At 37.6% G+C, this 15,404-nt stretch overlaps 1 long non-coding RNA gene across 2 annotated transcripts; it reads left to right on the top strand.

Moving 5' to 3' along the window:
• The first annotated feature begins 12,755 nt into the window (after positions 1-12,755).
• On the top strand, positions 12,756-14,556 carry LOC122142831. Of its 2 annotated transcripts, none has more exons than XR_006158814.1 (3): positions 12,756-13,447; positions 13,547-14,182; positions 14,255-14,556. It is a non-coding gene; the product is annotated as an uncharacterized LOC122142831 (long non-coding RNA). The 2 variants fall into 2 exon arrangements; XR_006158813.1 differs by having other exon boundaries at positions 12,769-13,706; positions 13,881-14,182.
• The last annotated feature ends 848 nt before the right edge of the window (positions 14,557-15,404 follow it).

The raw sequence follows: 15,404 nt of genomic DNA, 5'->3' as shown, positions 1-15,404 counted from the left end.
AAAGATATCTATGATTGATTTTGTACTAGGCATAATTCTAATTAGAGATATATCCAATTTCAATTTAACTAGTGATAATTAAATTAAATACAACTCTAACTGAATTATTAAATATTATAATTCAAGATATCTCTAACTGGTGTTTGACTAGTCATAATCATATTGCAGATATCGTTAATTCATGATTTCTTAAAGTTGTCCAAAATACATTTGCAGATATATGAAAGAAATTTATTACTAGTTAAATCACAGTAGTCTACAACGGGGCCCTTCCTTTTCCTCTCTAGCACCTCAGGATGGCTTCGGCGGCTCGGGGTCCAGCACAACTCGTGGGCGGGGACCTTGACACTACGGAAGAGGAAGCGTTTCACCGACCTGGAGTGCTGTTTCAGCCCAGGCTCCGTCTTCCGCTGAGGCTGATGCTGCGCTGGCTTTGCAGGCTGAGCAGCGGGGCTCTTCTGGCGACACATAGCCGCAGTGCCAGGGCGTTTAGGGAGGAAGTGACACAGCGCCTGTGACGTCTTCTGAGCCTCCGAAAACCGTTCAGTGAACCCATGTACAGCGGAGCCGAATAGCCCCTTTCAGCAAGACTGGCGAGTCGAGGAAGGCCATTTTCTCAGCATCCCTGATCTCTGTCAGCGTTAGCCAGAGGTGTCGCTCCAGCACCACCAGGCTGGCCATGGTCTAGCTGATTGCTTGCTCTGTGGCCTTTGTAGCATGCAGAGCGAGATCTGTTTACTGTGCGCAGCTCCTTAAAGGCCTCCTGGTGCTCTTAGCCAGACTCGTCCATACTACGTAGAAGTTTGGCTTGAAACACTTGAAGGATCGCCATTGTGTCCAGCACCGAGCCGGCCTGTCCGGCTGCTGCATTAAGCCCTGTTGGCGATAGCCGAGGTGGTCCTGCAGGGCTTAGATGGATGCGCTGCACGGCCCTTTAAGCCGAGGGCAGATGGTGGGCACAGATGTGCTGCGATCGCTTCCTCCAGTGGGGGAAGTTTGGTGTATCCCTTTTCGTCAGTGCCGTCAATGATGGTGAGAGCTGCTGCAGTAGAGGGGTTTACCCGTGCCGAGTAGGGGGCTCGCCGTGGACGGCTGGCAAGAACAGGGCTGGGTGCTGGCCGGAGGATTGCTGGCAGGTCTCTGGCAGGAACCATTTGTCCAGTAAGCCATGGGCGGGCTCGTCCGGAGCCGACCACTCGAGGCCCAGATCCTCCACGGCCCTTAGCAAGGACGTGGATTAGCTCGGCGTCCGACTTCGGCCTTGGCACCTGAGGGGGGAGGGGCTGCTTCAGGCTCCTCGCCGGAATCACCCCATTCCTCCGTTTCTGACGTCGACAAGGACACAGAGTCGTCGGCAGTGAAGTCATCGATGATGATGTCCTTCTCGGACGCGCCGAATGAGACCAGTCTGCTCGCAGCTGAAGAGGTGCACTGGTCCTCATTTGCGAAGCGGGGACACGGGGAGGGCAGAGCATGCAGGTGCTGAGCCAACATGACACTGCCCGAGCCCGCTGGAAAGGATCCGCTGCCCTGCTGTTTTTTTCTCTTAGGGGAGGAACAAGACGGGAGGGCCTGGCGGGGGAGGTACAAGACGGGAGGGCCTGGCACAAGCATAGACTAGAAAGGCTCATGCTCTCGCAGAAAGATCACGAGCCATCAGCGAGCCATCGTGCAAGAGCCCCTTGCACAAACCACACTCGCGGCGCAACATTTGAAGCAACGCATGCTGAAATTTGCTCTTGGAAATTTGCTCTTTGCTCTGGATGCCGGATGCCTGCAATGATGCTTACATTTGCTGCTTTGGCTTTTTTCATGGCGGTGAGCAGAGCTGGAGCTTCTTCTGGCAGAAGAGTCAGCGAAGAGATGATCCTCGTCGCTAAAGGAGAATAATCTGATGAATGGCGTTACGGGCCAATTTATATATCGGTTGGCCCCACCCCTTTTGGCGGGCTGAAGCGTCATTGGTTTGTGCAGCTACACAAATGTGAACAAATCAGGCTTCAGCAGAAAGGCAAAAAGGAGTTTTCCCATACATAACAAGAGTGAACTTTCAAAAAGAAACCAGTTTTATACAGTTGTGAATGGATTATATATAGCACAGAAACCGCACAACGAGCACTACCTTTATAATTACTATTTTTGCACTGATTAGCTATTAACTGTGAGCAGACAGAAGTTGCTTGTCAGGTTTTCCTAACAAGTAACCATATTTTTAAAAATAAGCCCAAAAAACGCAACCCGCGACCCTGGATTTTTTCACGCAACTTAATAAGAGAAATCTTCAATTGGAATTCTTCCTAGTCAAATCTCATTTAAAGATATCTGCAATTTAATTATGGATATCTCAATCTGATTTTTGACTAGGAAAATCTTTCTTTGGAGATATCTGCATTTAGCTTTGTGAATAGGAAGAATTTCTATAGAGATACATGTGACTAGTCAAAATTCCTTTATAGATATCTAAAATGTGCATGCAAATACACCTTTGTTAAGCCCCACCTTAAACATTTTATTAACCAGTCCTACCTTGGAAACTGTTGTCATCCGCCATTTTGTCTGAGAGTTGTATAATAAAGGTCCTTTGTCTTTGGGTCATTTTAAACTGTTTTATACAGAAGTAATTCAAAAGGATTTAAATAAAAATGTAGCTGGAGCATGTGTAAAAGTGGTAGGCTATATAAAGAGGACTCCGATAACAGTTAGGCTTTTATCCTATTCTATATCGTAATGTTGAGACGTTTGTGCTGTGGATTAAATTGTGTTAGCCTTTATTTACAAACGAATACATGTAGAATCAGTAGCTAAGGATTTATATAGGCCTCATGTCAGCTGTTGCAACATTTGATATAATGCTAAAAGAATACATTGGCGCTCATCACTGAACACAGCAGAATATCATCATCATCATGGATCTCTTGCTTTAATACAATACAATACTCCCACCTTGTGGGCTACTTCCTATGGAAGCATGTTTCCATCACTAAATAAAGAAATAATAAATATATATAAATAAATAAATAAATAAATAAATAAATAGCGACTTTTTATCTCACAATTCTGACTTTTTTTCTCAGAATTGTGAGATATAGCTTAACACAATGCAAACAATTGTGAGTTATAAAGTTTATAACTCGCATTGTTTATATCTCATAATTCTGAGAAAAAAAGTCAGAATTTTAAGATAAAAAGCTGCAAATCCTATGTATTTTAACTAAAGTGACTTTTAACATTTAAAATAAAACATTGGCAAACTGTAACACTTGTATTGCTCATAGTGATTTACTACAGGTGGGATTTTGCCAATACCTTCCTTCATATATGCAGTACAGTACACAATTATATTCATAAAAAACTACTGTAAGTACACAAACAGCTGTTCAAGGTGGTAGTACATTCCTAGAGTCTACTGTACACACAGTCTTAGACAACAATTACTGTAATTCACCAAAAGGGTGTTTTCATGTTCCAAATGCTGTAGTACATTCCTGGTGGCCAGACTGACTTACTACACCTGGAAGTATGCCAATATCCCCCTTACTGTACATACAGTACATAAGTATTCTTAGAAAAAAGTACTAAAATTCACCAAAAGGCTTTTGTCATGTTCCAAAGGTTTTAGTACATTCCTAGTCACCTGTAGTCTTATTACAGGTGACATATTGCCAGTATCTTCCTTATTGTACATACAGTATTTTCTTCTCCACCTGTTTTTTCTGACCCTGCCGACCCAATGAGCATTTTGCTGTCCAATGGTCATGCCTTAACTTTGTGATTTCTGTAGTGCATTAGTTTAGAATATTTCTCATGGACATTTAATAATTTTTGAGTTAAATCTCTCTTTTTGTGCCTAATTTTATTGGTAAAAGAAAACCTACCTAATAATTATGCACACTTGAATATATGATGTTTTTCAATTCCAGCCTACATGGACAATTATATAACACTTATAAACGATTAAATACCAAATTAACAGTAGTTATTAAGATTGATGTGATTTGGAATTGGAAAAAAGTGTTTGTAAAAAAAAATATGATCAAAATACCAACTAGCCTAAGAATTATGCATGCACTGTACACACACACACATATATATATTATATAATTCAATAATTCAATATCATATATACATATATACATATATACACACATACAGTGGGTACGGAAAGTATTCAGACCCCCTTAAATTTTTCACTTTTTTTATATAATGCAGCCATTTGCTAAAATCATTTAAGTTATTTTTTTTTCCTCATTAATGTACACACAGCACCCCATATTGACAGAAAAACACTGAATTGTTGACATTTTTGCACATTTATTAAAAAAGAAAAACTGAAATATCACATGGTCCTAAATATTCAGACCCTTTGCTCAGTATTTAAGTCATTCTGGTCACCACGAATGTACAACCTTTGGAATATTGGCAAAATTTCAGTTGTAGTCATTCAGACTGGCCACTAGGAATGTACTACAGCCTTTGGAACATGAAAAAATAAACTTAAATAAAATTTCACATGTAATAAGTCAATCTTGTAACTACAAACATACCAGAACCTTTGGAACATAAAAAACCTTTTGGTGAATTACAGTTATTGTTTTCTAAGGATAATTGTGTACTGTATGTACAGTAAATGAGATTTTGGCAAAATTTCACCTGTAGAAAGGGAGTTTTGTAACTGCAAATGTACTACAGCCTTTGGAACATGAAAACCAACTTTTGGTGAATTACAAGTTTTCATAAAATATTTGTGTACTGTAAATACAGTAAGGAAGATATTCATAAAATGTCACCTGTAGTAAGTCAGTCTTGTAACTACAAACAAACTACAACCTTTGCAACATAAAAAAACCCTTTTGGTGAATTATAGTAATTTTTAAAGAAAATAGCTGTGTACTGTACATACAGTAATGGCGATATTGGCAAAATTTCACCTGTAGTAAGTCAGTCTGGCCACTAGGAATGTACTACAACCTTTGGAACATTAAAAAAAAAAAAAAAAAAAAACCTTTTGGTGAATTACAGTAATTGTTTTCTAGGAATAATTGTGTAGTTGTAGCGTATCAGGCCTGAACCAGACAAATTAAAGATTCGATCGGGAGCCTGGTTGAAACATGAGCCGAATTCCACAGAAAGGCAGGATGTTGTAAATCAACTCCTAGCACCACAGTCTAAAGCAAGATAACCAACCAACTCTTTCAGAGAACAGCTTTCAACATTAACGCCATTAGAACAATTTCAATTTGGAAAAGAGATTTCTGTCAAATTTGGGGCAAGTAATCCAGATTGATGATCAAAGAGATGGACAGTCTGACCCTCACATGTCAAGTCATGAGAGTAAACAAGATCGTTGGATTGACTTCCCCCCACCTAGCAGAACCAGACTGAAATTCCTAAGGGGACCTTTTAACCTCTGGGCTCCACACAGAAAATCCTTATGTCAGAGAATGGCACAGGAACTGTCTCTTATAGATGTAGTTGCACCAATATGAACTCAAAAAGACTTATAAATGAATATCAGTCTATTGCTTAACTCCATATTAATTTATGAGTAACCCACACATTTGACTTTTATGTTTCTAATCACTTATTGTGTATGTCTTTTTAATAACTATTGAATAGTTTAAGTATTCATATTCATGTTTAGTATGTGTGTGTTCGAAGCTTCTTGCTTGAAACTTTTCTGACCATCAGTTATTTGTCAAATGTATCATATTCTTGTTATAGGAATCATGTCCAAATTATACCCTGCAAGAGCGGGAAAATTCGGACCACGCGCTATAAGATAAAACATAATATATAAAAATGTGTGACAAAAACATCAAAACACCAAAAAAAAACAAAATATAAAATTTCAAAACAAAACATTAGATGTGTCCAAAAAACCACATTAAAAACTAATCACAACAACATCAAATTTTGCTTTTAGCTTTTGCTTGTAGTTTAAGCTTTTAGTCATGCTTTTAGCTTTTAGCTTTTAGCTTGCGTTTAGCTTTTGCTATCAGTCATGCCGGCTTTTAGCCTGCTTTTAGCTTTTGCTTGTAGTTTAAGCTTTTAGTCATGCTTTTTGTCATCACTTTTAGCATTCTTCGAGCGCCGTTCCAGCGTGCTTCGGCCTGCACGCCTGCTGCTACTTAGCCATGATGTGAAGAAACACCACCTAGTCTCGTCAAACTTTACTTCTATTCTTTTACTTTAGTTTCTTTTCTTTTCCGTTTGAGAGTTTCATGTTCTGAGTTAAGTTTTTAAACGCTGTGTCTCCGAGTCTGACCTTGCATGCCCGTCTGAAACTTCAACCAACCCACAACTGCGCATCGTCAGCCAACGCCCAACCACGGGCTTCCCAAGACATCACTTCAACGACTACTGAACTTCCAGCCAATCAGCAACCTCGGGAAACCCCCTTGTCAGCGACAACAAAGGGAACCCCGTTACACAGGCATCACAAGTAACGTACCTCCAGACTCTGATCTGTACTGGTGTTATCTAATATAATTTTAACCTCATTGAGGAACTCAATGCAAGGGTTAATTAAGTGACTGATGGTTGTTCATGTCTATGCAATTTCACGTATTGCTGTAAACTTGGGATTTCACATTTTCATTCTCTTAAACTCATTCTTTCCTAACTCTCTATCCTCCTGCAACTTGTGTGAATGTGAGTGCGTGTGCTTATGTGTTAGATTAGTTTATATGTCTTAGATTTATCTAATAAAGGCTCATTCATATCGAAAAGAGAATAATAATATCCATCGCACATACAATGTTAAACGGCTCGTTCAGTGATCTTGTTCCTGTGCTAATTAATAGTGTTTTCACTATACTTTGGATATTAATATCCAGCGCAGATTTGATGTTAAACGGCTCGTTCAGTGAATCGCTGGCCGTTTCAGTGATCAGCTGTGAAACAGTGATTCTGTTCAAATTCCCTTTAAAATCTTAAATGATTCCCTTTGAGCTAAATTGACCTGTTTCCCTTACATAGTGTATTTACAGTAAGGGTGATATTGGCAAAATTTCACCTGTAGTAAGTCAGTCTGGCCACTAGTAATGTACTACAACATTTGGAACATAAAAAAACCTATTGGTGAATTACAGTAATTGTTTTTTTAAAGAATAATTATGTACTGTATGTACAGTAAGGGTGATATTGGCAAAATTTCACCTGTAGTAAGTCAGTCTTGGCACTAGTAATGTACTACAACATTTGGAATATAAAAAAAAAAAACGTTTAGTTGAATTTCAGACCTCTGTACATTTGTTTGTTGTAAATTTACAGACAATGCAATTAAGATGTTTACATTGGTTTGATAGGGTAGGATAATATTGATGTCAAATGACAACAAAGTTTCCCTTCTGAATTAGCATAACTGTACAAGTTTTATAAGTTAATAATATCTTTAAAAAGAAATCCATTAATTATACTTTGACTTCCTTCAATAAAAAGGAAATTGAGTAAGACGATGTAAAAGGTGTGTAGAAGTGGATTAGTAGGCTAATCTGGAATCAAGCAGAGAAAAAGGTATTCCTCTCAGAAAACGTACAAATAAAGATAATTTTTGATACTTAATTACTATTTGGAGCATCGGGGTCACTAGATGAGAGCTTACTGAACTAATTTTTGTAAAAACCTGAAATTCAACCAAAATCGACAGGTTTCACTTTTTTTGTCTGTGGCCCAAAATTAGCCTGTGCACATTCCAACTCATTTTGCCAGCATGGGTCACAAATTAATAAACAATCATTTGACTTAAAGGCACAATATGTAAGATTTACTAGAACAGCATTATATATTTTTGCTGACTTTTGTACTTACGTTATCCCAAATGTTTCGCAGAATGTTTAAATCCAGGGAAAAAGATTTTAACTAGTGACACGGACTGTATCCATAGTGTCATTGTGTCGCCTGCCAATGACGTCATAACCCCTAGATTTCCGGTGTTGTTTTGTAGAAAACATGGAAACAGAGGCGGTTCAATATGGTGCCGTGTTAACAGCAACTTTGTCACGCTCTTGAATTTCTATGTTCAGTTTTTTCTATAACTTGTTTCGGAAGTTCAGCATATTTTGTTAAGACTGCCTTTAATGATTCACTCCTAGTAAGTCCCCTGCTCAGAAGAAATCTCGAACAAACACCCCCGACACGGTATCTAATTCTGTGCTGCTAGCGGCAGTCGAAAAGGTTAGCAAGTTACAAGAAAAGTTGTTGGTAAAAATGCAGTCCGTAGAGGCATCAGTGAAGGAAAACACCTCTTCAATCTGCAATCTTACCTGCTCGCTTGAATCCATGAATAGACAGGTGGAAGACGTGACGGAGAAGGTGCTTTCTCTGCAGTTAACGGTTGAGAAGCTGGAAAAGGAAAACAAGTCTCTCAAGGAGAAATGCAGTGGATTGGACAGCTACAAATGCAGATGGAACCTCCATGTAGCTGGGATACCTGAGCGTGAAAGGGAAATTGTCAAAATTGTTGTCATTGAGCTGTTCAGGAACCTCTCTTCACACTCTGTGGAGAAACTACAGTACATGGTCGATACTGCGCATAGACTTGGCCCCAAATCTGGAAACTCCAACCTGTGGTGGATCACCATCCAGTTCTTATCCCGCACATGACGTGATGCAATATGGACAGAAGCCAAACAATCTGAGCTGCTGAAACCGAAGAAAATTTGAATCCTGGAAGATCTCACTCAGGAAGACGAGGCAGAAAACAAACTCTGGCCAGTTAATCAAGTCCTTCATGGCTTATTTGAAAATTAGATTGTATGTGTGTTGGAGCAGGGTTGGAACAAAACTCTGCAGCGCTCTGGCCCTCCAGGAATTGAGTTTGACACCCCTGCACTAATGGCTTTCAGGGAAAGATTATAGAAACGCATTCTTCAAGGATAGGGAGATGGATTATGTCTGTTATTCTCTTGGATAACAATTTCTTTATATTAGTTAACATCTATGGGTTCAACAATTCTTCAAACAATAAAACTCTTCTTGATGGTATAATCCTTAATGTAAGTAATTTGAAACTCAAATATCCCTCTGCCTTTATATTAATTGGTGGCGATTTCAATGAGGCACCAGATTTCGTTGTTGATAGATTTCCTCCTAGAGCTGTGTCTAATAGCGTTAACCCCCTAATAGGAAAGTTATGTCATCGGCTGAACCTAATTGATGCACATAGATATTTACTCCCGATAGCCACATGTACACCTGGTTTAAATTTGATTTAAAAAAATAAAATAATAATAATAATAATAATCGTATAGACCTGAGGCTAATATCAGACTCTTTAATTTCATATTAAATATCAGTGGAAATGTCACCCTTACCTCTAACAGATCATGCAGCAATTGATATAAATTTTTCTGATACTAAATTTAAGCAGAGAAGGAAAGTAACCCCTGGTTACTGGAAGTTAAATTGTTCTCTTTTACTATCTGACTTTAGGAAAATCGCGGAGAGTCTGATGTCTCGGGCTAATATCTCAGCAACTTTTAAATGGGATCTATTTAAATATGAAAGTAGAAAATTCAATATAAAATTTGGAAAAAATTGAATGTCTATTAAAAATAAGGAAATTACAAATTTAATTAGAAAGATGACTGAGATCTTGTAGAATCCTAACCCGGGAGAGGATGACAAAGAATCTCTTTATACTTTACAAGGCAGTCTGGATGATATATTTTTAGAGAAAGCAAGGGTCGCATTCATTAGATCGAGAGCAAAATGGCTTGAGTTTGGAGGAAAAAAAAAACTCTGCTTACTTTTTCAACCTAGAGAAAAAACATGGAAGTAAAAAGAGGATCTCCTCTCTATATATTAATGATACATTATCTAATGACCCCTCTGCCATCTCATGTTTTTAATTTTTATCAAAATCTATACACCTCTTCTTTTGATCTAAATGCTTGATCTTAATTTTTTTTTAATTTTGTTAATGACCAGAATAGAGAACTTTGTGAGGAACCCTTTAATATAGAGGATCTTTTTTATGTAGTAAAAAGAATGCCAAACAATAAATCTCCAGGGCCAGATGGCTTACCATTTGAATTTTTAAAGTCTTTTGGGACTCCATTAAGTTCCTTCTTTACAAAGAACTTATTGAGTGTTTAAACAATGGTGAATTGGCGGAATCAATGAAACAAGGTCTCATTTGTCTTATAACTAAGCCTAATAAGAATTCCAGTCTTTTGTATAATTGGCGACCGATCACCCTTTTAAACTTTGATTATAAATTACTGGCTTCTGTATATGCTGAAAAGATCAAACCTTGCTTAGCAAACATAATTTCTGACACTCAATCTGGATTTCTTAAAGGTAGACATATTTCTAATAATATTAGATTAATTATAGATATATTAGATCGACTTTTATAAAGTTTTCGATTCAGCTGAGCATTTATTTATTTTTGAAGCCTTTTCTAAGTTTGGTTTTGGCAGATCCTTTATTAATGCAATTCATACTCCATGTAATGGTATTAACAGCTGTGTTAGCTTCCGGCACTTCTCCCCGATTCTCTGTGGGCCAGGTATTCGCCAGGGATGGCCATCTGTCCTTTTCTTTTTCTATTGGCAGCCGACCTATTACGTTTGCACATAAAGCACTCCAATATTGAAGGTATAAATATAGGAAGGAATACACTGATCATTAGTCAGTTAGCTGACAATACTTGTCTTTTTCTTAAAAATGATTCACAAGTTTCTGTTGCCTTAAATTAACTTAATCTTTTTTCCAAAGCTTCAGTATTAGTAGTAAATTCGAACAAAAGTGAAATTTTATATGTACATGATTCAAATAAAAATTCTGTTGACGGTATTAAAACATCGTGTAAAATATCTAGGGTTGATATCTGCAGATCTCATTCAGACGTCTCCATCACAATTTTCAGCCAAGGCTAGATAATATAAAAAAAAAAAAAAATGTATGTTGCTGGCTACAGGGAGACTTGAAAATTTATGGGAGAGTCCTGTTGACTAAGGCTGAGGGCACATCACGCCTGGTTTATCCCGCTTTTTCCCTTTATGTTGCTCAAAATACCATCAAATCTATTAACTCTCTGCTATTCTGCTTTATTTGGAAAAACAAGACTGAATGTGTTCAAAGGAAATATATGATTAGAAATTATAAGGAGGGTGGTCTTAACGCGTTAGATTTTAAAACCATTAACCAGACTTTCAAAATTAACTGGATTAAGAATTGTTTGTCTTATAATGAGTTACCCTGGTTTTGGATCCCAAACCTAAACTTCAAATGTTGTGGTGGCCTTAAATTTTTATTGTCCTGTAACTTTAAGTGTAGTAAGTTCATATCAAACTCTCAAATTTTCATAAACAAGCCCTAGAATCCTGGAAGTTTGCTTTTAAACATAATTTCTCCCCAAACACGTGTATTATTTGGAACAGTGAAAATATATTGTCTGGTAACAAATCACTTTCTTTTTCATTGAATGGGTGAAGTAAAATACTGTTTTTGTTTCAGATTTATTCATTGCTCATGGGGACCTTCTTTTATTTCTCTGATTTCTTGTCTTTAAAAGGTGCAACAATCTCACCAAGAGATTTTTATACGGTGATTAAAAGTATCCCTTTCAGTTTAAAAACTTTGTTTAAAGCACATTTATGTTATAGCTATGTAAGCAACCATTTTCCTACACTTGCATTCAATGGAATTTATGTATAATATAAAAAAATGCAATAACATCTTTATTAGAAATGCTCTTTCTTCAAATCCAGGATGCCCCTCTAAAGCACATTCTAAATGGAGGATCTGTTATCCGGACTCTGATTTGAAAAATTTGTGGACCTTTCCTCTCAGATTTTTTATTCCAAGTAAAATTAAAGAACTCTATTTCAAAACTGTTCACAGATACTACCCTTGTAATTTATTCTTAAGCAAGTTTTCAGAGAATATATCTTCATTGTGTTCATTTTGTAATACTGATTAAGAATCTATTCTACATTTGTTTTATCATTGCCCATTCTCTATGTCTTTTTGGACAGAATGTTAAATTCATGTTAATACCATGTTAATTTCTTTCTGCTGTAACAAAATGATAGAAATTACTGAATCTATATATTTTTTTTATTTTATTTTTGTCAGATTTTCATTCTAAAGACAGTAATCTTGAACATATTGTATTATTGTTTTGTCTTCTGGGTAAATTTCACCTTCATAAAGACAGAACCATTCATTGTAAACCTAACCTAAATGTTTTCATCTCATTTAATGTCTTTTTTTTTTTTACTTTAAGACTTTTTTTTTTACTCTACTTTAAGAATGTGTCTAAACTTTTGACCTCAAAGGCTTCAAAAATGTAATATTCTTGAATCTGTTGTATGATATCTTTAAAAGGGATTTTTTTCTTCTTTTATTATGTTGATTTCTGTAACTCTAATATCTACATGTGATGTTGTCCGTATGCCCCCTGTTACTTAACTATTGTATTGTTTTAATTTTGCAATAAAAAAATAAAATAAATAATAATAAATAAATAATAATAATAATAAAAAAAAACGATTCATACGCACGACCAGAAGGAGCAGAAGCAGCTGCTTTCGAGCCACATGTCGTGCTCATTAAGTGGCCTCGTTTAGCTTCAACGGCTTTCACCCTGCTTCATTCTACTACATTATTAAATCATTAGCTCATCTATGAACATGATTTCTGCCCGAGTCCCGTCGGATTGCATCGGCTGTGGGGATGAAGACGACACTAAAAATTACTGCCCGTCCAATAACCGTGAAATGAGCGACACCTGCTGCCGTGGAGTGATTGGGAAATGAGCGACACCTGCTCCACTCACCGGTCTCGAGTCCCACGGAGGAGATCGGAAGGATACAAAAGAGGAGCGACGACAGTGAAGGACGAGAGAGGACCAGGGGGGTGTTCCATAAAAGCCGCTTAGAAAAGCGGGGATTAAAGTCCAAAACCTGACTTGAATGAGCCGAGCTAAACATCCGCGCTTAAATTGGTTCCATAACAGTAAGTTGAGGATCATGTGATCTTACTAATTTGAGTCAGGTTTAAATAGTCTAGATAATTGCGCGTGCACGCCATTGTTTAAAAGTCCTGAAAAGTCGAGCATGGGTCAATCGATTTACTGTGGGCTACCATGGCAACAAAAGGAAAAGATAGAGCAGCGATGTTCACGGCAACGGAACAGCGTTTGCTATTGGAAACATATGAAGAATTTAAAGATGTCATCACCAAAAAAGGAAATAGAGCGGCAATAAATAAAGCAAGAGAGAAAGGTTGGCAGGAAATTGCTGATCGTCTCAATGCGTAAGGAGCGGTGTAAGCTATTTAAAATACTTTATCAACATTGAATGTGTGTCACAATATATTGCAAAGTTTGTGTGTGAATACCAGTAACGTTAATTGCTTTCACGCAGCAGCAACTTAAGTGAAGGAAAAAGAACCTGGCAGCAGGTGAAAATAAAATATAAAAATATAGTTCAGAATGGTAAGTAAATCTAATGGTATGTATATATGTAATCAATGGCAGCTTGAAGTTACAACTATTCAGTTTTTATTTTATTTATTTTTTTTTTTTTAATTGCAGCAACCAAAAAGACTGAGGTTGCTGGCACTGGGGGAGGGCCACCACTAGCCAGCTTCACTCCTGCAGAGGAGCTGGCTTTGGAAATTAATAAAGGGAGGCCCGTCCTTGAGGGAATAGAGGGGGGGTACATCATCTAAAATTATATCACGTAGTATAAGGAGTGAGTATATAAAGTGTGTTTTATTATCATTATTCCTTCCTGACTAACTGATTTCCTCCTTCCTTAGGCATTGTAAGCCTAAGTACATCATAGCAGTAATGTCACGTAGAGGTACTTGTGCTACTGTAATGGTGCATTTTGGTAAAAAAAAAATATATTTTTTTTTCTATCAAGATTCTGTATGCTTTATGGATCCACCAGACATCATGTTGCCTGTGAGTATGAGACCTTTTAAATCAGTCATGTAAGCTAATGAGTTTAACTGAGTTTAATCAGTTGTCACAGGGAGAAGGCCCATCAGTTGAGGAGGATGAGGAGACTGTCTGTATGTTCAAGGAGGCCTGCGGTAGTCACAGGTTCCATGTGATACTGTATTGAATATTAAAAAGTGTACTTGTGTGATAAAATGATCATAATGTGTTTTCAGGATGCTGACTGTTCTAGAGCCCCCTCAGTCTGGGACCACATGTGACAAAGTGAGTATTAAGAAATGAAAACAATGTGACAAGAGTATTCAATGAAATAAACTTAAATCTATGTTGCTACAGAATCCAGAAAACATAAAAGGAGTGTATAAACGCTACCTCCTTAAACAAATGGAAGCGATTGATATCGACACTCAGTATAAAAAAACTGAAGATGAGGAAGTTGGAGCTGGAAATTCAACCGCTACAGAAAAATGCAAGTAGAACTACCATTTTTAGAAAGGGGAAAAAATTACCTTTTTGATCACTTTCCACAACATTTATTTGTGTTTTCACCCCTAACAGGCAGATTCACTCTGAATAAAGACAAATCACATTAAATACTTTGACTTCTGTGTGTTTGTTCAACTACGGAGAAAGTTGAGGGGCCAGTGGGAAAACGTGAAAGGCTACACATGGTTTAGACCATATTAAGCAAAATAATTATTGCATATGTGTCTCGTATAAAGTCAGCCTGTTTCGTTTTCTTCCAATACTGCTTCATTGCCCCAGTCTTCCTCTTCAACAATCCTTGGTTGCCTCTCTCTCCTCCGACAATCAATGTTATGGAGCACTAGACAAGCAACTACAATGTCACATGCCCTAGGCGGAGTCACTCTGAGGTGCTTCAGGCACTGAAACCTGACTACATTTGTGATGCAATCTGATCATATCTAAAATAAATTAAACCTGTAGGTCACTCCATTTTAATTGCAATGAACTAAACACTGGTGCCCAGCTTAGTACAGAACACTCAGTGCTAGAGCATAGCCTTCAATATCATCTCAGTGGGACTGTACCTGTACATTGATGCTGTGCACTGATTTCCTATTTACAAAGTCCGCTTCATGTGGACCAGGACGGACACTTAATCGCATGGGTGCAGTCAATGCACCGATAACATTTGGGAAACCTAGGAAAATTATTTGTTTGTTTTAAATATGTCCCATGTAAATATCAACAGTCAAGAAATATTTCCATGTTTTATAGTTATTTGAACTTACCAGCTATTCCATAAAAGGCATGTTTAATGGTACAAATAGCTTTGTGGTGGGAATGTGATGAACACATTGAGTAGTCTTTTTAAAGAAAGGTACACAGTTTGTACAGAGCTGCAAACTGATGCTTTGCTGATATTCTCTGCATCTCCAACTGTGTACAAAAATGTTCCACTGGCAAAAAAGCGAAGTGCAATGCACACAGTCTGTGGGACTGTGAGCGCTCTGTTGTGGCG

Source organism: Cyprinus carpio, unplaced genomic scaffold, assembly GCF_018340385.1.
Source record: "Cyprinus carpio isolate SPL01 unplaced genomic scaffold, ASM1834038v1 S000000172, whole genome shotgun sequence".
NCBI lineage: Eukaryota > Metazoa > Chordata > Actinopteri > Cypriniformes > Cyprinidae > Cyprinus > Cyprinus carpio.
This window is presented reverse-complemented; position numbering and strand designations above follow the sequence as displayed.